The 22590-nt window shown below is 43.6% G+C and overlaps 1 protein-coding gene and 1 long non-coding RNA gene across 2 annotated transcripts in view; both read right to left on the bottom strand.

The window, feature by feature from the left end:
• Positions 1–10102, bottom strand: part of LOC126412127 (synapsin) — an 861195-nt gene extending 851093 nt beyond the window's left edge. The window contains exon 1 of the mRNA XM_050081568.1: positions 9944–10102. The gene's annotated coding sequence lies outside the window, so the exon portion shown is untranslated. The remainder of the gene's footprint in view (positions 1–9943) is intronic.
• A 77-nt stretch (positions 10103–10179) lies between these two features.
• LOC126412834 (uncharacterized) overlaps positions 10180–22590 on the bottom strand; it is a 373216-nt gene continuing 360805 nt past the window's right edge. The window contains exon 3 of the long non-coding RNA XR_007575353.1: positions 10180–10290. This is a non-coding gene — a long non-coding RNA (uncharacterized LOC126412834). The remainder of the gene's footprint in view (positions 10291–22590) is intronic.

Genomic DNA, 22590 nt, shown 5'->3' with positions numbered 1-22590 from the left:
ACGTGTTGACGTGAACGTTTAATTTTAGTTACTTTGTTCATTTGTTTCGTTTTTGTCACTGTTAAAACGGTAACCATTGAACAACGTGCGTTTTTAGTAGAATAAGTGTTCAAAGCTGGCGGTAAACACACAGTTTCAGTTCGTCAAACATTTAATTCAGTTTTCCCGGAGACAACATTTCCACATCGCGATACTGTGCGAGATTTGACTAACAAATTTCGAAGTACGGGTTCAGTGACAGATGCACCGAGAAGTGGTCGTCCTAGCGTTTTGTCTGAGGATAAACTACTCGATATCTCCCATAAAATGTCCATGAGCCCCAACAAGTCAGTAAGAAAACTCGCCCAGGAAATCGATGTTAGTGTCGGAACGGCCCACACAGTTGTAAGGAAAAAATTAGAACTTTTCCCATACAAAGTGACAGTCGTGCAAGAAATGAAAAAAATGGACGGGATATTCTTAATGAAATGTTTTTCACTGATGACGTGTTATTTCATTTACCGGGGTACACGAACTCGCAAAATTCTCGTACGTGGAGTACTGCAAATCCATTGTGTATTCATGATGAACCACTTCACTCTGTGAAAATTGGAGTTTGGATTGCAATTTCTAAACGTAGGATTGCGGGTCACATATGTTCAACGAAACAATAAACGTACAACGATACTGCAGTGATATTCTGTACCCATTCATAGGAGAACTTGCGTTAAGTGAAATACTGAACGGTTATTCTCATCAAGATGGTGCAACCGCGCATACAGCTCGCGTTTCAATGTCACTGCTTGCTGATGTTTTTGGTGATCGCATAATTTCACACGGACTTTGGCCTCCACGATCGCCGGACCTAATACCACCTGACTTTTTCTTCTGGGGTGCAGCGAAAGCAACTGTCTATAAAAACCGTCAAAAAACCATCGATGAATTGAAAACTGCAATATCCACTTTCACTGCTTCTGTTACAGAAGAAATGTTACAACTTGTGTTTGGAAACATGATTAGACGAATTGAATTGCGTATTAAACAACAGGGGGGACACTTTCAACATTGAATGTAAAAATTTGTAAGTAAAAATGAATGTTCGATAAATTAATAACTTGTATTTCACTGGGTTTAATTTCGGTTTATTCACTGCGGCATATGGCACACACGGCTAACAATCATACGGCACTGCGGAGAGACTTTTTGAACACCCCGTAGTAGTGGACTTCGTGCGTTTGCATCTCCTTAGTCTTTATTTTGTTGTTTGATGATTGGAATATTTTTCTGGGACTATTCCTCCACAAAAGAGGCCACGTATACGAAAATGAAAAATTACCTGGGTTATACAGTAGCCTGAGAAAGAGTAAGTCGACACTATGGACAAATAAGAACATAAATTAGGAAATAATTTTCATTAAATAAAGTATTTTGGATAGTAAAAAAGTCAGCTCTTCAGAAGTAGAAAAAACTGTTGTTTTTTTCGCGTTGTGTGCTATATAGAAAGGAAAACATATACTTGATAATATCAAAAGGCTGTATGTTTGTTAAAGTATTTAAAGATTGTTGTATGTAATTTCTTCATTTAACAATAAGACATTTTGTATGGCTGTATCAAATTTTAATTTATTTTCAATTATTAGTGATTAAAAGTAAAGAATTTATTTCTGATAGTAAAATCACAATTCGATAGTATTTAACTAAAATTTCAATTTGATAATGAAAATAGAAACTATATGCAAAAGTAAAAGAAAAATTCTTACTAATGGGAACGTATCCAGTAACATCCCGAGTACAGGCCTCAGACGCTGTACTTCTTTTTGAGTAGTAATGCTTGTTAATTAATTTGGAATTTAGTTGAAGGAAAAAAAAGAAAGAAAGACAAGTAGATAGACTCAATTGGCCATCAACGGCTTTGGTAACATGAAATATAAATTTAGAAGTTCTACCTGAACTCCATTTCTCTTGCATTAGTAGTGTCCACTATTCTTAAAATAAATCCTTGTTCGTCAAAACCATTTTTTTAGTTCGTGGTACTTCTTTAGGAAAGTAATGTCTGCGCACTGACTTTCATATTCTTTAACCCTTATGAAGAAAATCGAAGAGGACCTGTCTGCAACGTCCCGTTGTGTTCTGACGAGAAGTACGGGGCAACTTCTGTAATACGATTTCCCAGAATTTCGATTAATGGAAGAGGAATCAAAATAATCGAACACGTATCACGGCTTATCGATAGATACCCGACCGTTTCCGAGAAAAAGACGGGCTAAGCTTTCGAGGTACTCTATGTGTCTTTTAGCGAATGATGTATTCGACCGAAACGGTGGCACAGTTGCTAGCAATGCAAACGGCGTGGCTTCACAGTTATTGCACCCTTTGTTCGAAACCGGATTACAGTTTTTTTGTCCTTGTTTGTTTCAAATGGCTCTGAGTACTATGGGACTTAACTTCTGAGGTCGCCAGTCCCATAGAACTTAGAACTACTTAAACCTAACTAACCTAAGGGAATCACACACATCCATGCCCGAGGCAGGATTCGAACCTGCGACCGTAGCGCTCGCGCGGTTCCGTGCTGTAGCGCCTAGAACAGCTCGGCCACTCTGGCCGGCTGTTCTTGTTTCTATCTATCCCTCTGTGTAGAAGATTACTACACGAATGTTTTATAGTGTTTGTCGTAATAACGTTGTCCTTATTCGTCTATTAATTGTCTGTTTGGTGAATGAATAAAATAATAAAAGAAATCGTTCTCGGTGAAATTCTTGTAGTGTATCTTAATTCATAATCAACTGCAGGCACCAGTTTCCGGGAAAAAAACATTCAATATGCGTGGACTGCCGCGAAACTATTGGCAATGAGTGAAAAGTTCAGTAATGGTAACGACGTTTCTCTCTCAAGAGTCACTGTGGTAAAATTCCCTTTGCGCGGTGTTCCTGGTGTTCGGAATTTCTGTGTTTCGAATGTTTCTACGATCGGTACCACCCAATGGAATGCACAAAATGTTCCTGAAGAACAAACATAAGAATAAAATGTAATAATTAATATAAAAATTGATATCAAGTATAAGAGTATGAGAATTTCAAAACACTGAGAGCCGTGAAAATACCACACACACACACACACACACACACACACACACACACACACACACACACACACATATATATATATATATATATATATATATATATATATATATATATATATATGCAAAGGACCTGGAAGAGCAGTTGAACGGAATGGACAGTGTCTTGAAAGGAGGATATAAGATGAACATCAACAAAAGCAAAACGAGGATAATGGAATGTAGTCAAATTACGTCGGGTGATGCTGCGGGAATTAGATTAGGAAATAAGACACTTAAAGTAGTAAAGGAGTTTTGCTATTTGGGGAACAAAATAACTGATGATGGTCGAAGTAGAGAGGATATAAAATGCAGACTGGCAATGGCAAGGAAAGCATTTCTGAAGAAGAGAAATTTGTTAACATCAAGTATAGATTTAAGTGTCAGGAAGTCATTTCTGAAAGTATTTGTATGGAGTGTAGCCATGTATGGATGTGAAACATGGACGGTAAATAGTTTGGACAAGAAGAGAATAGAAGCTTTCGAAATGTGGTGCTACAGAAGAATGCTGAAGATTAGATGGGTAGATCACATAACTAATGAGGAAGTATTGAATAGGATTGGGGAGAAGAGAAGTTTGTGGCACAACTTGACCAGAAGAAGGGATCAGTTGGTAGGACATGTTCTGAGGCATCAAGGGATCACAAATTTAGTATTGGAGGGCAGCGTGGAGGGTAAAAATCGTAGAGGGAGACCAAGAGATGAATACACTAAGCAGAGTCAGAAGGATGTAGGTTGCAGTAGGTACTGGGAGATGAAGAAGCTTGCACAGGATAGGGTAGCATGGAGAGCTGCATCAAACCAGTCTCAGGACTGAAGACCACAACAACAACAACAACATTTATATATATAACGAATGTATGTCACTTAGTGTCAAACACAGTTGTAATTCTACAGTTAATATAACGCCCTTGTGTTCCCTAATGTGATATGGAACATTTGTGTAGTACCCTTCTACGAACACGGGTAGATGAATGAAATAAAATAAAAAGAATTGGGTCTTGATCACGCAGCGCGAAACTGCGAAGCTGCGACGCTACACACTGCGCCACCGCTTCAGTTCAAGCTTCAGCCTGCTGAAAGGCATGTAAATCATGGCGAAAACTTTGGTCGGCCTTTTCTCAGAAAAAAGGTCTGGTAAATACGGAGAAGCCGAGACACATGTACGGTTACTTTGTCTCCTCTTCCATTGAGCGAAGTTACAGGGAAATCTTGTGATGGAATTTGCCGTATTCAAAATGGTTCAAATGGCTCTGAGCACTATGGGACTTAACAACTAAGGTCATTAGTTCCCTATAACTTAGAACTGCTTAAACCTAACTAACTTAAGGACGTCACATACATCCATGCCCGAGGCAGGATTCGAGCCTGCGACCGTAGCGGTCGCGCGGTTCCAGACTGAAGCGCCTAGAACCGCTCGGCCACAAAGGCCGGCTCTTGCCCTATTCACCTCGTAAATACAGTGACTTACCAAATACGGGATTTGGGGCACAGACGGCGCAGGTGTGTTGTATGGTCACCACACTCACCGTGTGCCATCTGCAGTTCTATTGGAGACCTTCTGAGAAGGGGTTGTGTCAGTGACTTCTGTAACATGCAACCTCCTCGTGCGATGACGCCGTTCGAAAGGTGTAGTTGGTTGGCTTCACACATTCAACTGCGTCCACAGTGAATCGTGAATGGCTCAGCGAGGGTGTCACAGTCCACAACACACTAACTACCGGCACTCCAGCCACCGTCGATTACAGTGACTAGCGACATCTGAGACGGATTGTCAAAAGTGAGAGAAGGGGAACAGTACAACAAATCGTGGCTTCATTCAACACTAGACGTTCTACACACGTCTCCCAGGGGACAATCCGTAGGAACATTGATTCCATGGGACATGGGAACCGGCGCTTCACACGCGTGCCAATTTTAACCCAACGTCATCTGGCACAATGGCTTGCATTTTTTGCCAGTCACCAGGAACGGACACTGGAACAACCGCGTAAGGTGATATGGTCGGACAAGAAACGATTTCAACTGCACCACGCCGACGGGAGGCACTGTGTGTGGTGCAGACCAAATGAATGGATCCTGTTATGGAATGGGACCCATAGTTGTGTTGGAAAAAGTCTGAATGATTCGCTGTATGTTGTGCTTCTCGGTGATCATGTACACCGATATTTGGCCTTCCAACACAACACATTGACAGAAATGGGCCATCCTGCGTGAAATCCAGGCATAGGTGGTTTAATCAAATGAGGTTAGGGGGAATACCAAGTGGGCTGAGGTTTGAACGGAATTTTGAGTCACTGTGCCAGAGTGACGCAGTGGTTAGCACATCTGCCTAGGGACCAGGAGATCTGGGTTCTAGAACACCGCCTTGGTACAAATTTTCATTCGTCGCTTCAGGCTGCATATATATTTTACAAATGTCTGAGTCTTGAAAAGGTCTCTGGAGCCATATATAATAGCGAGCGCGTACGGGTAGGACCCACTGACCCACCCCCTAAACCGCCCATCATGCCAGTATGCAGTACATCATGCAGATGCTAAATAGTCATCTTGGCACTCACCAGGGAAGTACTTGGGCTCGAACAAACAGATCTGTATGAAAGTTTGGTTACAGGACCATTATGTACCTCTGAATGTGCTGGTGGGTGTCGTTTTTCTGCAAAACTCTGCAGTCATGCTCTAGATATCACTGTAGATGTAATTGTAGACGCCACACGCAATGCAGCAGTCTTAACTATAAATGGATATGGGGAATGTCAATAAAATGTTCCGAGCAATACGAATAACTGCAAAACGCACAGTGAAGAAATGCAAGTTGACCGCATGGCGTATTTGCATATTCTATAATATCAGTGTTGAACACCACGTCAATGACACTTTTGAAGTTGTTCACTGGCTCACCAATATCGTAGCCAGCATTCTGCCATGCGTAACGAAGCATTGGTGCATATTTTGTAGTTTCAGGCGGAATGATTTTTAAATGTACGTGTTTTCCGCCAGATGCTTCCAGTAGTACTCGTTCATTCTTATGTTCAGACCAGGAGTCACAAAGTACTAATGATTTCCTCGACAAATGTGGATTCAAAACTGACAGAAAAAACGTCTTCAGATGTTGTTTCGTCATCTTCCCACTCACACTTGCCTCGACGACGACATTTGGAGGACACCGCGTTTCTATTTCCCATGACACGCGGGGTCCAAACTTTCCACTGGATTCTTGGAAGCAAATATAGAGTTTGTTTGCCAATCGTCCGTCCATTGATATAGCAACATCGATCGTGCAACTACGTGTTGCACAGTTAACTGATTGCAACATCGCGACAGTGTTTCTCTCCCATTTCATGGATAGTGTTCTGTCACCAGAAAGTTCATAGTTGAACTGACTCTATATCGATGTTTTCTCTCGTGATATGCTCATTGACGTCAGCAACAAACGTTTGAGCTCTTTCAATCTGCTCTTCTTTGTCATCCTTATCTTTTCGTGCTTGGAGCATAGTGATACGGCGTGATGTTATCCTAAACTCCTGTTTCAAATTAGTAATAAATCCTAGTGAAGCTGTAAAGTTTGTACACCCGAGATTTCTGGCTACGACCAATGCCTAATGTTGTAAATGCCAATAATGAACGGTGGAACCGCATTCTTGCGCTTCATCGAGTTTCGCCATTACACGCTCCTTGATTGTCTTGAACAGCAGTGTACGATTTCCTTTGAAAACTGTATTTCCTTCTCTTTTCTTTGCCACGTAATCCAGTATGTTTTTAATATTGCTTTTAGACTTCAGACTTTAGACTGTGTCGAAACCTCTTACGTAATAATCATCTTACATGTTCTCCAGTGTGTTGTCATCAAACGCCGTGATGATACTTGCAACTTTAACCTTCTTCTTGGGAGGTCGTTGGTATTCACTGTCACTGCTTCCATCGCCTCTTCCCGCACTTGCCGTAGCACTACCGTTTGCAATGAGTTGTTCGTCATTATCCCTATCATCATCATTATGTGTTAGTGTTACACCAGTATCTGTTTCTAACTTATGCTCATATTTCTGCACTGTAATAGATACCAGGAAACATGCGAATGATTCGTCTTCTACACCAATACCATCTTCACGAAGAAGGGTTCTTCGTAACTTCATCTCAAGCAATCGCAATACATTAGCAGGTTGAGTACCAATCGCCGAGTCATCTGACGCTTCAATACACAAATAATGTCAGAAAACGCAACTTCAGAAGCACACTGCACCGTCCCTACTTGTCCCGACTGGCGTACCGGCAGGTCAGTGTGCAATGCGGCGTGGCATACGCAGAGGCCTCTAACAGACGGCTCCAGAGTTTTGCAGATGCGGAAGTACCACTAGTGCAATAAGAGACCTTAACATTATTTCTCACACGATTTTGGTGTATTTATGTTTGTTCGAGCCCAAGTACTTTGCTGGTCAGTATAGTAAATTTCTATCCATTCTCTGGAGCCATATAGTTTCATTTCCTGGCGGTTATGCGGTGTTTCAGGACGATAATGTGTCGTAACATAGCTCCAAAGTCACCCAGGTATGGTCCCAGGAACATGCAGGAGAGATCCAAAGACTGAGATGGCCCCTCCAGAGCCCAGATTTTGACCTCATAGAACATGTCTGGGATGTAATGGAACGCAGGCAACATGCGATGGATTCTGCACTCACGAAGAGATCAGAATTGGCTGCCGCTCTGCAAACTACTTGGTTTCATCTGCCTCCAGAAGAGAAATTAAATGAAGTCTTCCCTTTTCCTTATTCCTATTAAAAAAGAATACCAAATTAAAAAAATAAATTACAAAGCCATTGCGTAAGCCACATGGGAGATACGCTGTGTGAGAGTTGACCTTGGTCATTACGCAACCGCCTATCGCTTTTCGTTATGTGTTTACAAACATGAAAAGCCAAATGAGACGCGTGTTGCTGGATTTTCTACAGCACGCGTACGGGATATCCAACGCAGTACGGACTTACAAAATTTATGACTATTACCGTCAGCCAACAACCGCCAAGCGTACATAGAGAACCAGGGGCTCAAGGAGGCAACAGTTTTGTCTATATAAGTAATGAATCTGTTAAGAAGGTGTCGTCAGTCTTCGTGCAGCTGTTCGAGCAACAGCACTGGACCGCTCATACAGAAGATGCCACGATTTTATAGGAGAAGAAGGCCTTACAGTTTATAAAGCAATAGACCATATTGCTATTAATACGGAGGGCTCTGATGGTGCACAAGTCGTCCTGCATGGTCCATCAGCGTTTATAAGACTCACTTCCATAGCGTCTCACTGCACTCTGCAGGGCCAGAGGAGGCACCGCGCGATATTAGGTGCCTATTGTATGACATTTCCTAAGTCAAAGATACGTTTTGTTGATCTTCCGGCCTAGTGTGTTGTTGGTGGCGTCGTCTTCTGGTCCGTTGATGTCCGGAGTATCTATGCTTCTGTCTCTCACACTCATTATCTGCCACACTATCTATCTAGCCCTACTTTATCTCTCTAAGAGCTGACAAGTGCGAGAATTATGGCACAATCAGCTTAAGAGCTCATGCATCGAAGCTGCTTACAAGAATAACATACAGAAGAATGGAAAAGAAAATTGAGAATGCGCTAGGTGACGATCAGTTTGGCTTTAGGAAAAGTAAAGGGACGAGAGAGGCAATTCTGACGTTACGGCTAATAATGGAAGCAAGGCTAAAGAAAAATCAAGACACTTTCTTAGCATTTGTCGACCTGGAAAAAGCGTTCGACAATATGAAATGGTGCAAGCTGTTCGAGATTCTGAAAAAAGTAGGGGTAAGCTATAGGGAGAGGCGGGTCATATACAATATGTACAACAACCAAGAGGAAATAATAAGAGTGGACGATCAAGAACGAAGTGCTCGTATTAAGAAGGGTGTAAGACAAGGCTGTAGCCTTTCGCCCCTACTCTTCAATCTGTACATCGAGGAAGCAATGATGGAAATAAAAGAAAGGTTCAGGAGTGGAATTAAAATACAAGGTGAAAGGATATCAATGATACGATTCGCTGATGACATTGCTATCCTGAGTGAAAGTGAAGAAGAATTAAATGATCTGCTGAACGGAATGAACAGTCTAATGAGTACACAGTACGGTTTGAGAGTAAATCGGAGAAAGACGAAGGTAATGAGAAGTAGTAGAAATGAGAACAGCGAGAAACTTAACATCAGGATTGATAGTCACGAAGTCAATGAAGTGAAGGAATTCTGCTACCTAGGCAGTAAAATAACGAATGACGGACGGAGCAAGGAGGACATCAAAAGCAGACTTGCTATGGGAAAAAAGGCATTTCTGGCCAAGAGAAGTCTACTAATATCAAATACCGGCCTTAATTTGAGGAAGAAATTTCTGAGGATGTACGTCTGGAGTACAGCATTGTATGGTAGTGAAACATGGACTGTGGGAAAACCGGAACAGAAGAGAATCGAAGCATTTGAGATGTGGTGCTATAGACGAATGTTGAAAATTAGGTGGACTGATAAGGTAAGGAATGAGGAGGTTCTACGCAGAATCGGAGAGGAAAGGAATATGTGGAAAACACTGATAAGGAGAAGGGACAGGATGATAGGTCACCTGCTAAGACATGAGGGAATTACTTCCATGGTACTAGAGGGAGCTGTAGAGGGCAAAAACTGTAGAGGAAGACAGAGATTCGAATACGTCAAGCAAATAATTGAGGACGTAGGTTGCAAGTGCTACTCTGAGATGAAGAGGTTAGCACAGGAAATGAATACGTGGCGGGCCGCATGAAACCAGTCAGTAGACTGATGACCAAAAAAAAAAAAGTCCTCTCAGTATTAGTACGGTGCAGCACCGCTCACCTAGTATGCTGGCGCCCTGGTCCCTGGCGACGCCGGTGAGGCTCTGGACGCGCTGCAGTAGCGATTCGCGCGTCTTGGCGGGCGAGGATGGCGCGCTGGTGGTGCGCGGCCCGGTGCGCAGGTTGAGCGACAGGTCTCCGCCGCTCTGCGACTGCGCCGGAGGCGGAGGCCCGCCGACCGGCGGCGCGGGGGCGGCGCTGGGGGGCGGCGGCCCGTGCTGCGGGCCCGGCGGCGCCGGCTGCACGCCGCTCGACAGCCCCAGCGGCACGCCCTCGTGCGTCGGCGGCAGCGGCTTCCGCTCGTCCGGCGCGTCGTCCAACTCAGACGACAGGTCGCCGGACGAGAACCTGGGCGGGAGCGAAACCAGCCGTGGCCATACGCTGACGTCTGTGTCTCAACAGTATGATGACCAGCTACACTGTACAGCGTCCCCAGTGCCATATTACGAAAAGACTTAGAAAACGGTATTTATAAACAAGAGACATTTACGAGTAAAATTTGAATAAGTGGACACTAGCCGCTCAGGCGAACATACATTTTTCTCTATATTATAATTATTTCTCTGCGTAAGTTTCGAGGGCAAAGAAATATAACAAAATGATCTAAAGAGACGACAAGATGCGCTCTTTTGTTAATTTTTTAGTCGTCTTCACTGCTTCTCTTGTCTTGGTTGCTTGCAGACGGACATCTTGCGAGTGCTGGCAAATGTAAGCATATTTGTATGAATTACGAAGACAATATATTGATTTAATATTATTGTGCACTTTTAATTTGTAAGAGGTCATCCCGATTTCATGTCCGCCTTCCTTTGAATTAGCCTGCATTCGAGTAATTTACAGTTCAACAATCGCAGCGGCCGATGCAGCCAACCACGCCGTGGCTATATTAACTTATAAAAAATTTTGCGGAAGCGAAAAATTCGTCCGCTATTAGCATAATACTCATTCTTCTCCACAGCCGCCCGACGTTGCAGAAAATACGTAGCTTTAAGGTTCTTATTTTCAGTACCACAGCCGAGAGCCAGAGCCAGGACTCCGACTATAATACAATGGTTAACGGAGGTAAGAAAAAATACTCTCGCGCGTGTGTGGGCCGCAATTTAACTAAAGATCTTTTGCTTTAAAGTGAACTGACAAGCCGACAAAATTAATATGAAAAGTTTATTCCATTGTTCAGCTTATATGCTCATGTTTTAAGATTCAGTGAGTCTAACGTTCATTAACGTAACAAATAATTTGAGATTAATATTGTTAAAAAGGAGAACTTCAGGAAAGCATTTAATCGTAAATCGAAATTGAATGAAATATCATTTTTATTAAGGCCCACCACGTAAGTCGGCAACAAGCAAAATAATGATAATAATATATTAAATTACGACGGACGCGAGAACTACTATCCATAAGTTTGGAAACACCTACTAATTATAGACAGTGGGAAGGAAATACAGTATAAAAAGGCATTCTGTTGTCTTCCAAATGTTTATTATCTCAAATAATACACAGGAAGGTGCAACAATTAATTTTCGATCCTCAAAATAGCCACCCGTTGCTTTCATCACTGTCTTGCACACTCTCGGCATGCACTGCGTCAGTTTTGCCAAGGTTTCAGTTGGAATTAATCTCCACTCCTGCAGCAGAACCTCCCACAATTGTGACCCACTTATGATTTCCCGTTTTCGGATCCTCCTATCCACTTCATCCCATAGCAGCTCAATTGGGTTACAGTCAGGGGATTGGGGCGGTCATTCCATGTTTTTCAATATTTTACGAACCTCTAGAGACTTCATATAATTCTGACACAAGCGAGACGTATGTTTCGGGTCGGTATCTTGCTGCAAGACAAACCTTTTTCCAATCAGATGTCTTAGCATGTCACTGGAGAATGGCATGATAATCAAAAATGTCCCTGAGCACTATGGGACTTAACATCTGAGGTCATCAGTCTCCTAGAACTTAGAACTACTTAAATCTAATTAACCTAAGGACATCACACACATCGATGCCCGAGGCAGGATTCGAACCTGCGACCGTAGCGGTCACGCGGTTCCAGACTGAAGCGGCTAGAACCGCTCGGCCACTTCGGCCGGCGCATGATAATCCTTTTGGTTCATTTTTCCATCTGTTTTCACCAAATCTCCGTCTTTATTCCCTCCAAAGGATGCCCATACCGTCACAGAACCCTCTCCATGCTTTACAGTTGGAATTACGCACTGAGGATTCAAGCGTACAAATTGACGGCGTTTACTTACAAATATTTCGAACTTGGGTTTATCAGTGAATAAGACTCTTTGCCAATCCCCCGCTGCCCAATGTTGGTGTGTCTTAGTAGCCCACTAAAGCCTTTTCTTCTTGTTAACAAGGCGCAAGAGTGGTTTCCTCGTTGCTACATAACCTCGGATGTTGTTGTCTGCCAGGCGTCGTCTCACTGTTCACTCACTCACCGGCGTATCCCTCATTGCGTTTAGTTGGGTTGGGTTCTTTTGGGGAAGGGGACCAGACAGCGAGGTCATCGGTCCCATCGGATTAGGGAAGGACGGGCAAGGAAGTCGGCCGTGCCCTTTGAAAGGAACCATCCCGGCATTTGCCTGGAGAGATTTAAGGAAATCACGGAAAACCTAAATCAGGATGGCCGGACGCGGGATTGAACCGTCGTCCTCCCGAATGCAAGTCCAGTGTCTAACCAATGCGCCACCTCGCTCGGTGCGTTTAGTTCACCAGTCAATTCACGGACAGTTTTTAATCTGTTACGTTTACTGGTCACTTCCAAATACTTTCCTGGCGTTCTGATATTTTCCTGAGTGCTCCTGAGCGAGGTCGATCTCCATAGGAGCCTGTTTCTCGATGACGGTGTACGGTTTTGACAACTCCGCTGATGGAAATCATCAGTTTCTTTGCTATTTTTCGGACACTATTGCCTTCTTGGTGCAAGTGATTATCATTACCCGTGATTCATAAGGAACCTGACACTTTGGGGCCATTTTCAATTACTTTCGCGGTGTGTTATACCTTTATGCAAACGCAACAACAAGTGAACAAAAATATAAACAACGTACCTCTACATAGCCATGCGGTCTACCAGCGCCACCTGGCGTGTTTAGTAGAACCGCTTGGACAGGTAACGTCGGTTTACATAAAACGGAGCAATACTAGTATGTTCCAATATGTATGTATATGTACAATAATTACGTGTACAATACTGTACGTGTCATTATTAATCGTTATTTGAGCTTGCTATTCTGTATTATAACCAATAACTTACATAGATCACTTCCATCTTGCTCCGTTGTAACACGCAGCATGGTGTTTCCAAACTTATGGAAGGCAGTTTACGTGCATAAAAACTTTTCACTGTGTACTGTTTCTGCCCCTGCCCCATCCCTGCCTCTTTCCCTCCCACGTCCCTTCCTACATGGCCCTCTCTGGCGCGCCCCCCCGTCCATCTGCCCCCTCTCTTCCTCCTCTCCCCTCCCCTCCCCTCTCCCTCTCTCCCTCCCTCCCTCCCCTCCCCTCCCCTCCCCTCCCCTCCCCTCCCCTCCCCTCCCCTCATCTCCTTGTACCTGGCTGATCCTCCTTTTTGATCATCGTGCCACGTCAGTGTTGTGTTTAGTTCTGTTTCTCCTGTGCGTCGACAGGTGTGATTTTCATTGTGTGCTGGCCGTGTACTTAGTGTTACTGTCAGTGTTTGTTATGTGCTACGCCATTCATCGATACTTTTATGCTTCGGTCATACTGCGCCTTGTTTCTTTTAATTGTCCCAGTGTGTGTTTTTTGTGTGTACTACTTTTTTACGGTTTTTATCTCCATTTTACAGTCGCCCCCTTTTTTGTCTTTTGTCTTCCGTGATATTCCCCCTTTTTTGTATCTATGTTCACCATGTTTTCTCCTTTGTTACTTTTAAATGTCTTCTATTGTTTGTTCTATGTCTTTCGGCTGAAGAACAGCGCATCTGCTGCTTCCAGTCCGCCCCGATGGGGAATTGAAATACAATGAAGGGGGAAAAAAATAGTTTCTGGTCGACATCTCATCATCCGGATTATGATCGCACAACAAAATGAAGCCAAGGTACTTAACATGCTACAGCGTCTTCAAATGCGAACTTACTAGTTTAGGCTTTAGAGAGACTGTTATTTATATAAACCGAAATAGGACAGTGTGCTGTTAAGAGCCACAGTTTATTTTTTCTGTGTATATGGAGCCTGAAGCGACGAGTGAAAGTTTGTACCTAGGTCGAGTTTCGAACCTCTATCTCCTGCTCACTAGGCATATGAGCTAACCACTACGCCACCCTGGCACAATAGCTTCGCACAACTGCGTGGTCTACCCTAGTACGCCTCCCTGCTCAATCGCATTCCCTTTCACACTTGGTATTTTCCTAAACTCGAACAGTATTGAAAAGGCTCTCTGAGTGTACTAGAATAATACCACAGCATCGAACGAAATGGGGGATCCTATCTGAAACCCAGGCATAGGTGCTTCAATCAAATGAGCTTAGGGGGAATACCAAGTAGACTGTGGCGTGAACGGGAATTTGGAGTGCCGAGAGAGGTATGCTAGGCTAATCTGTGAAGCCGTGCAGAGTCACTGTGCAAGGGTGCCGTAGTCGTTAGCGCATCTGACTAGTGAAAGGGAGACCAAGGTTTGAAACTCGGTCTTAGTACAAATTTTAATTCGTTGCTTCAGACTGCATATATACATCATAGATGCTGGTGGTCTCTCGAAACCTATGGCTTGATTTTATTTCCACTATGACTCTCAGGGGTTTAAAAATCCATCATCAAGTGGATTTAAGTGAATTAATACTGCATGTAGCCATTTGTAACAATTTGAGGCACTGTCTAGTAGAAAAAGACAAAAAGAAAATACTATTTTAGTAAAATGTTGCTGGTGTACAGAAACCAGCTAGAAATTAGTTTTAGATTACTTTACCCAAAAATGTACCATTCCAGGGTTCGGATTTATGTATTGCAACATCGGTTTGCTTTCAAGTTTTCGTCAAAACATATGAGGCGTTGGTTTACTGTTGAGGTGCCCTAGGATAAACAATAATTCAACAGTTAATCCGTGTAACAAAGATAGTTGCGCTACAGACTTGTGTTCGAATGTCCGTCTGGAGCATTTCTTTTCGTAGTTTTCTTCCAAAGCATCACGTGTTTCGACGAACCGGTAAAATCCGTTTTATGATGAATTGTATAAATTTGAAATCGACAACGGTACGTTTTGAATAAATTAACCTACAACCAATTTGTGGCTGTTTGCTCTATTTCATATAACAGCCGCGGACAACAACCATATCTTTATTTGACAAATTTGCAATTCTAGTACATGACTCAGTTTCGTGAACGTTTTTGACCGAAAAGGTGAACGATAATGTAGATTTAAAAGTAAAAATACCTCTAGCGTATCACAGGCTATTTTCTCTGGCGTGTTACGTCACACGCAGCATCATATGCACGTTATACACTAAAGTGAACAAAGATTAAATCTAGAATGTAGTACGCGTGAAGAAAATACAAAATGATCATTCTGTCAACAGTTGCAGAAACAAAAAAGACACAGATTCTTCATTGACAGTGTGTGTTTGTTGGAGGGGGGGGGGGGGGGGGGAGGAGGGCAACGGTTGAGAAATAATGGCTGAAAGCAGTAAGAGAAGGAGGCCATAGTTTTATTTATAACAGAGCTCTGGGTAGTCATGCTCACATCTCACATCTATGACTACTACATGTTGTATCTAAGCAATGGTTGACAGAACGCGTGAATGATTTTTTAAATAATATATGCTGGTAGATATAATCTTAATTATATAAACAGTTTATATATACCAGGTATCCGTCATAACCATCTTTAGGCGCATTTTCTCTGGTGTTTCAGTCTATATTTGCAATTTAGTTGTGCAGTGTGTAACAAGAGTCACGGCAAACAAATGTTGGTCATCACATCTTTCATGTGTCTCCCAGAGTCCACGGGAAACGTCAGCTATTTTCCCGTTACAAACAAAATTACTTTTAAAACAGAACATTACATTCACGTTCGATAGAACTGAGAAAAATTAATCCGGTGCGATATTCGTTTTATCGACTCGTATTAACAGGGGCAGTAAAACGCAGTGAGTAACTAGTACTCCAGCTGCTACCTACCAGCGCACCTGCACGGCGGTGGAACTCCACAGAACTATAAGCCATCCACTAAAATACTGTTTTGTTTTCTGTTTTACAGAGACAGTGCCACAGGTTACCCCCAAAGCCGAACATATTAACCACAGATGTCTTATTAATTGACGTATATCCACCTGATGACGGAGGATTAACCTCTGAAATGCCTAGTGGAAGTAAAATAAATCGTGGCTGATATCAGTAAACTTCTGGTTTCAATCGGTACTATTCCATCAATAATAATGTGTAATCTTGAGACGAATTTCTTATGTGACCTCCCACATCGGCACCCATACTCTGTCAGTATGACGATTTTAGGCGCTTGAAGTTCTTTCCTCTCTATGTTAGTGGCAACCTCATCGTTGGTGTACAGTCATACTAACTTATTTGCGGCGAGGATCACGTGCTTAAATAATTTACCTCTGTTGAACTCTTCCGTTGTAAAGTAAATGAAAAACTTAACGAGGCAATTATATGTATCCAGTATTTCGTCGAGTCCGCGTCCCCCAATGTACGAAGTCAAACAAACCAAATACAATTTGTTCTTAATGTTGTTAGAGACTGGAGTCTAAGAACTAATGCTTATTCAGCAGAATATTTTTAAAAAAATTCTGTTAAATCGAAAACTGGGAATTAAATGTGCTTCAATTTTGGACTTGTCAGGTCAACATTGTGTACCTGACTGAGAAAATCCAAGTGCGTCTGTGCTTCACTTGTTTATAGACTCTGTTATTCAGTTCGTGTGATTCTTAACAGAGCAACACTTTAGCACTTTATTTCTTCAGACTAATAGAAAACCTGGCCAGGCCTCTAGTATCCAGGCTGGACATATGTCAGTCCCTTTATTTGTATATAACTTAATGTGTTTGACTCTTTTTTCGCAGCTTTTTAATGGTGTGACGAGGGTAACTTTCATGATGGAACTGTATTTTATCATTCTTTAATCTTGTTGCACCTGCAAGGGTTTCGTATACGGCTGGGGATAGCAATAATAAATGTGTACAGTAATTGAGCTAGTTACGCTCATGCTTGCAACTTTTTACTATTCTTCTAGTGTCGCCCATCTATCCTCGGTATACTACAACCTCATGAAGTGTCTGAAATAACTGCAAATGTACACGACGTTCCACTCTAAAGCGGTTCTTTCATAATTATATCCCTCGGAAAATTTTAGTGTTCGTGACCGAGGGGACAAAACACTACGACTGTTGTGCCAGGTAGCCAAGGACAATGTAGCTTTATTGAGTCCAATAAACAGAAACCGTTTCTTGGAGCGAGGGTCGATACTGCTAGGTTCAGCCTGATGTTCATCACTGAAGCACTGGAATTTTCTAGCAGGTAATCACTTGCGTGACACTGGAAAGTCCTAGTGGGTAATCACTGACATTGCACGAGGGTGTTCGTATGTGGAGGAAGTCAATGGTGATAGTGTCCTGTGAAGCAGTGAACTGGAAGATACCTGTGGGGAGTCCGGCTGCCACTGCAAGTCTTCTTAGTTGTTGTCACTTCGGCGATTTGGGCGTCGATGAGAGTGAGATGGTGATGAAGGCAACGCAACTCCCAACCTCCGAATGGAGAAAATATTCGACCCGGACGGGAATCGAACCTAGGCTTCTCACATGGTATTCCGCTGCACTGACCGTTAAGGAGGCGCAGGTGAAGTCCGGCGAAGCGGTAAACTGCAGTGATGAATCTTTAGATACAACGGGTGGAGATCAAGGAAAGCTGTGGGCGCTCGGCAGAACTCGCAGTATTGACGAACCACTAGAGGCGCCCGGCGTAAAGCCCAGCGTGTGAACTGCCCGCAGAGCTGTCGACGGCACCCTAAATACTCGTCTGGCTGAAAGATACGGGTGGAGTAGTGTCGCGATGACAGCCCTGTTTTCCGCAGTGCCTTGCCACATTGGTAACACAGGTTTCCGTCAGATCACAGAAGTTAAGCGCTGTCGTACTGGGCTAGCACTTGGATGGGTGACCATCCGGTCTGCCGAGCGCTGTTGGCAAGCGGAGTGCATTCAACCCTTGTGGGGCAAACTGAGGAACTACCTGACTGAGCAGTAGCGGCTCCGGTCTCGTAAATTGATACACGGCCGGGAAAGTGGTGTGCTGACCACATGCCCCTCCACATCCGCATCCAGTGACGCCTGTGGTCTGAGGAGGACACGGCGGCCGGTAGGTACCGTTGGGCCTACCAAGGCCTGTTCGGACAGAGTTGAGTTTAGTTTATGCCTCTGGCGCCGAGGCTGGCGTAATACGGTATCGTGGTGACTGTTGGAGGTTTGGCTGTAAACAACGTGGCGTATCGGGTGACAACAATATTATTGCATCAGGGAGAGAGGGCGCTTCGGTAGGCTTATCTTGTGTTTTTAACGCAATATTTCACTGGTACACGATGAACCACTTGATAGTATATGCACAACTGTCTTGATATCGTTCACAAGGCGATGCTCTTTCCTGTATTTTACTGTAACGTCAATGTGCGTTTCCGAGAACAGTCATGAAGTCCAAGTGCAATAATATCGTGACCGGTAACTATTTGTATGTTGTTGTGGACCGTTTTCGCATGAGCTCCAGCGGAAGACTCGACAGCGGGCCTGAGCTGAGGCAACCTGCTATACACATCTGTATGGTTGGTGATTGTGTCGGAAGAGGATATGGAAAAAATCATATGACACCACAATTATAGTATAATTTTCAGTTTGACATGATTAAAAATAACATTCAGATTACATTTTATTAGTGGCGTCATAAAATGACTTGTGTCTTATTCACTGGTTTCATTTCCCGATCGATCGGGTGGGTAACGGTCTGTGTGGTCGAAACTAGTAATCAATAAAACGTGTTTCTTCAGTGTCAGTTTACTCTGGTGATGATGAGGTTACTTGAATATTTATAAGCTGTGGACAACAACTACATACAGCTTAAATATCAAGATAACTGAAAGGAAATTTATATAAGATTAAATAAATAAGAATACAGAAATGGTGAGGAACGGTAATGAGCTCTGAAAACGTAGTAAGATGTGAGACCCCTGTGCTGGAATCACAGCCTATTGATCATAGTATGGGCATCGAAAGTATGCAACTGTATCGGGAGGATCTTCCTGGACGCAGTTCATATGGAGTCCTCAAAGCATCGATAAAATCAACTTGCTGATCAATCAGATCCCAAATGTGTTCGATGTGGAATGTATCGATCATACGCGAGTTTCCAAGCCGTGGACAGCGTATTAACGGAACCACTTGCTGTCAAGTATCAATGGCAACCACTGTGTTCAAATACAAGGGCAGCATTCATCGCTGGAGGCGTAGGTACACAGTTCCGAGAAAAGCAAGCACGAAAACTAGCAACGTAGAGCAGTCCGTTACAGGCCCATCATCAGTAGAGTCTGAAATGGAACTCCGTCCTGGCATGTTATTAAATAACAAAATTTTACCTATTAGTGAATTAGTGTACAACAGTCACGTAAAAAGAGGACTATTATTCTAAGCTCATCTACACCCACATACGCAATGTGTTTGAAAGAAGTGTCGCGTATTCATGAAGATCGTAGTAATGGTCCGAAATAGTTGAAAAGTTCCTATAATGATATGTCCGGAAATCAATACCTGTTAAGATGTGTCCTCGGAGTCTTTCGCGACGGAATACATGAATAAAACGTTCTTGATTTTCAAGCAGCATCAACTCGAATAAAATCCTCGAGCTTTCGATGACCATCTCCGCCATCGTCGTCAGGAGTTCACTGAATGCCGGGGCTGCTACGGTTTCTCGCTTATATAGGCATGGTGACATCATCAGCAGCCAATAAATTAGACCAAATGTGGCGTGCGCGCGTAAGTCGGCCCGGGCAGCTAGCGGAGCTATTGCCCGTGGCAGCATCGGTGACGTCACGTGGTGCCAGAGACCAGGGGTACACACTCAGCAGGGCATGGAGGCGGGCGTTGGACATCGAAAGAAAGCAAAGACAGATGTGTGACGCTGGAGCGGCAGTTTCAAACGTGGCGCCTGCCTCTGGCGCCACCTGACGTCACCGATGCTGCCACGGGCAATAGCTCCGCTAGCTACCCAGGCCGAATTACGCGCGCGCCACATTTGGTCTGTCTGATTGGCTACTGATGATGTCATCATGCCTATATAAGCGAGAAACCGTAGCAGCCCCAGCTCCCTCTCGCGTCTGCCCTTCTCCCCCTTTATTAGTTCTCTCCCTCCTTGGTTCTCCCCCTTTTCGCTGCAGGTCCCCCCCCCCCCCCCCCCCATCTGCCTTTGGCTCGGGAGTGTCGTCTTTGTGCTGCCACTTTCGTGCAGTGTTCTACAGTGAGTGTTCTACAGTGCGTGTTTTACGGTGAGTGTTCCGTGTTGTGTTTTTTGGGACTTGTTGCGAACGGTCATCATGCTGTCGCTGGGTGTGCCTTTTATCTCTTGCGAACAGAAACCAGACTGTCACCATGTTTTTTTAATTGTGTGTCTACTATGTTACTTGTCTGATTCCTGTGTCTTTTATCTACATTGCCAACCCCTTTTGCTTTCTGTTTTAACTTTCCGCAATTTTACGCCATTTTACACTTTAAATCACCATTTTATCGCCTGTTTTTCCTTGTTTCTTTCTTCTTCCTTTATTTAAAACAAGTCTGTAGGCTGTAGAGCAGCGTAGTAAGCTGCTGCCAGCCCGCCCCCTTCGGGGGGAATTGAAACTCAATAAATAAATAAAAAAAAAAACAACCCCAGCAGTCAGTTAACTCGATGGCGGAGATGGTCATCGACAGCTCGAGGATTTTATTCGAGTTGACGTGGCCTGAAAACCGAGAACGTTTTATTCACCTGTTGAGATATGGCCCATCTGTTACCTTAAAGTAAACACCACACGCTGTAGTACTTGCGGTGACTACGCGCTCTGACACATACCTCAACCCTTCTTCGATGTGAATCAAGCACTTTTTTCAAATTCACCGGCCCCATTCGGAATAAATTACATTCGTTGGTTACACATTCATGTAACGTCTGCACTCTGTTGACGATTGGGGCATAACCCAATGTATTTAAATGTCTCTATAGCCATAAATCGTACGGACTGGGGTCTAGTGAATGAGGAGGCCATCTTACCGTACCACCTAGAGCAATCCAACGCCCATAAAACGTTGCCGTGAGATACCTTCACACGATCCGGAGGAAATGGGTTGGTGGACCATCGTGTATAAACCATAGACTTTGTCTACCTCCAAAGGTGATATTCTGCAATATCGCTGCTAGCTCATCGCGTAGAAATAGGTGATACGCAACATCCGCTAAACTGTTTGGTAAAGTATATGACACTATGAGTATGTCACCGACAATGTCCGCTCCCGGTAGCTGAGTGGTCGGCGCGACGCAATGTCAATCCTAATGGCCCGGGTTCGATTCCCGGCTGGGTCGGAGATTATCTCCGCTCAGGGACTCGGTGTTGTGTTGTCCTCATCATCATCATTTCATCCCCATCGATGTGCAAATCGCCGAAGTGGCGTCAAGTCGAAAGACTTGCACCCGGCGAAAGGTTACCCGATGGGAGGCCCTAGTCACACGACCGACAATTACCGCCCATACATCGATGCTGAATTTGTGGCAATTTACTATGCTATATCTTATGAGCCCACCCTACACCACAGAATACAACACACCACTCGGCGCAAGTGACACTGCCCGTAGCTCAACAGATATTGGTTTTTGGACATATCATTAAGGAACTTTTCTTCTAGTTCTTGCAGGAATATGACACTTTCGTTAAACAAATAGTATAATTTGAAAGCCACTGTACTGTGCTAGATGCAGAATACTTTGCGGCAAAATTAGTGACTCTCTCTTATTCCGTTCGACTACAGACGGTGGAAAAAAGGCTCTTTATACGCCTTTCTACGCACCCTAGTCACTTACGGCTACAATTCTCTCTTCTCTTATTTCCTACTTGAGATAGACAGAGGTGGCACCAGAACCGTAGAACGGTCTCCCTTCAAATTCTGTTCTCTAAGTCGACTCAACAGTGATCATGAGAACTGTCACCTTCCTTCCAAAGATTTCCATTTAAGCTCCCCCAAGAATTTCTGTTACATTTTCGCACCTGTTGTACCGTCCTGGTACGATCCGTTTGCTGTTTCGTTATACGTTTGTTATCATGCATGCTTGATAAGTATTTCAACCGCCGGCGTAACACTCCGTAATCATACAATTTCCATGTCCGAAAGACAGTGCACAGTACTGTACAGACACCGCAAATTGTTTTACATCCCTAGACAGGCAGCGTCAATAACAAAAAGTCTCTCCCGGTGGATATGGTGACATAGGGAAGTTTGGGTCGGTGCGGGAGACGTGTACCGATAGCGGGAGAGGTTATGGCGACCACTCGCAGTAAGCGAGCAATGTGGTTTTGAGTCCAACCCGGCACAAATTTTCATGTTTAATCGTATCTGCAATTTGCGAATACGTCTCTTCTACTTTAACACCAGTTGCACTAGGGTCTTGTAGCGATTTG

This window comes from Schistocerca serialis, chromosome 7 (genome assembly GCF_023864345.2).
Source record: "Schistocerca serialis cubense isolate TAMUIC-IGC-003099 chromosome 7, iqSchSeri2.2, whole genome shotgun sequence".
Classification (NCBI taxonomy): domain Eukaryota; kingdom Metazoa; phylum Arthropoda; class Insecta; order Orthoptera; family Acrididae; genus Schistocerca; species Schistocerca serialis.
The sequence above is the reverse complement of the archived record's forward strand: the minus strand, read 5'-3'. Positions and strand labels throughout refer to the sequence as shown.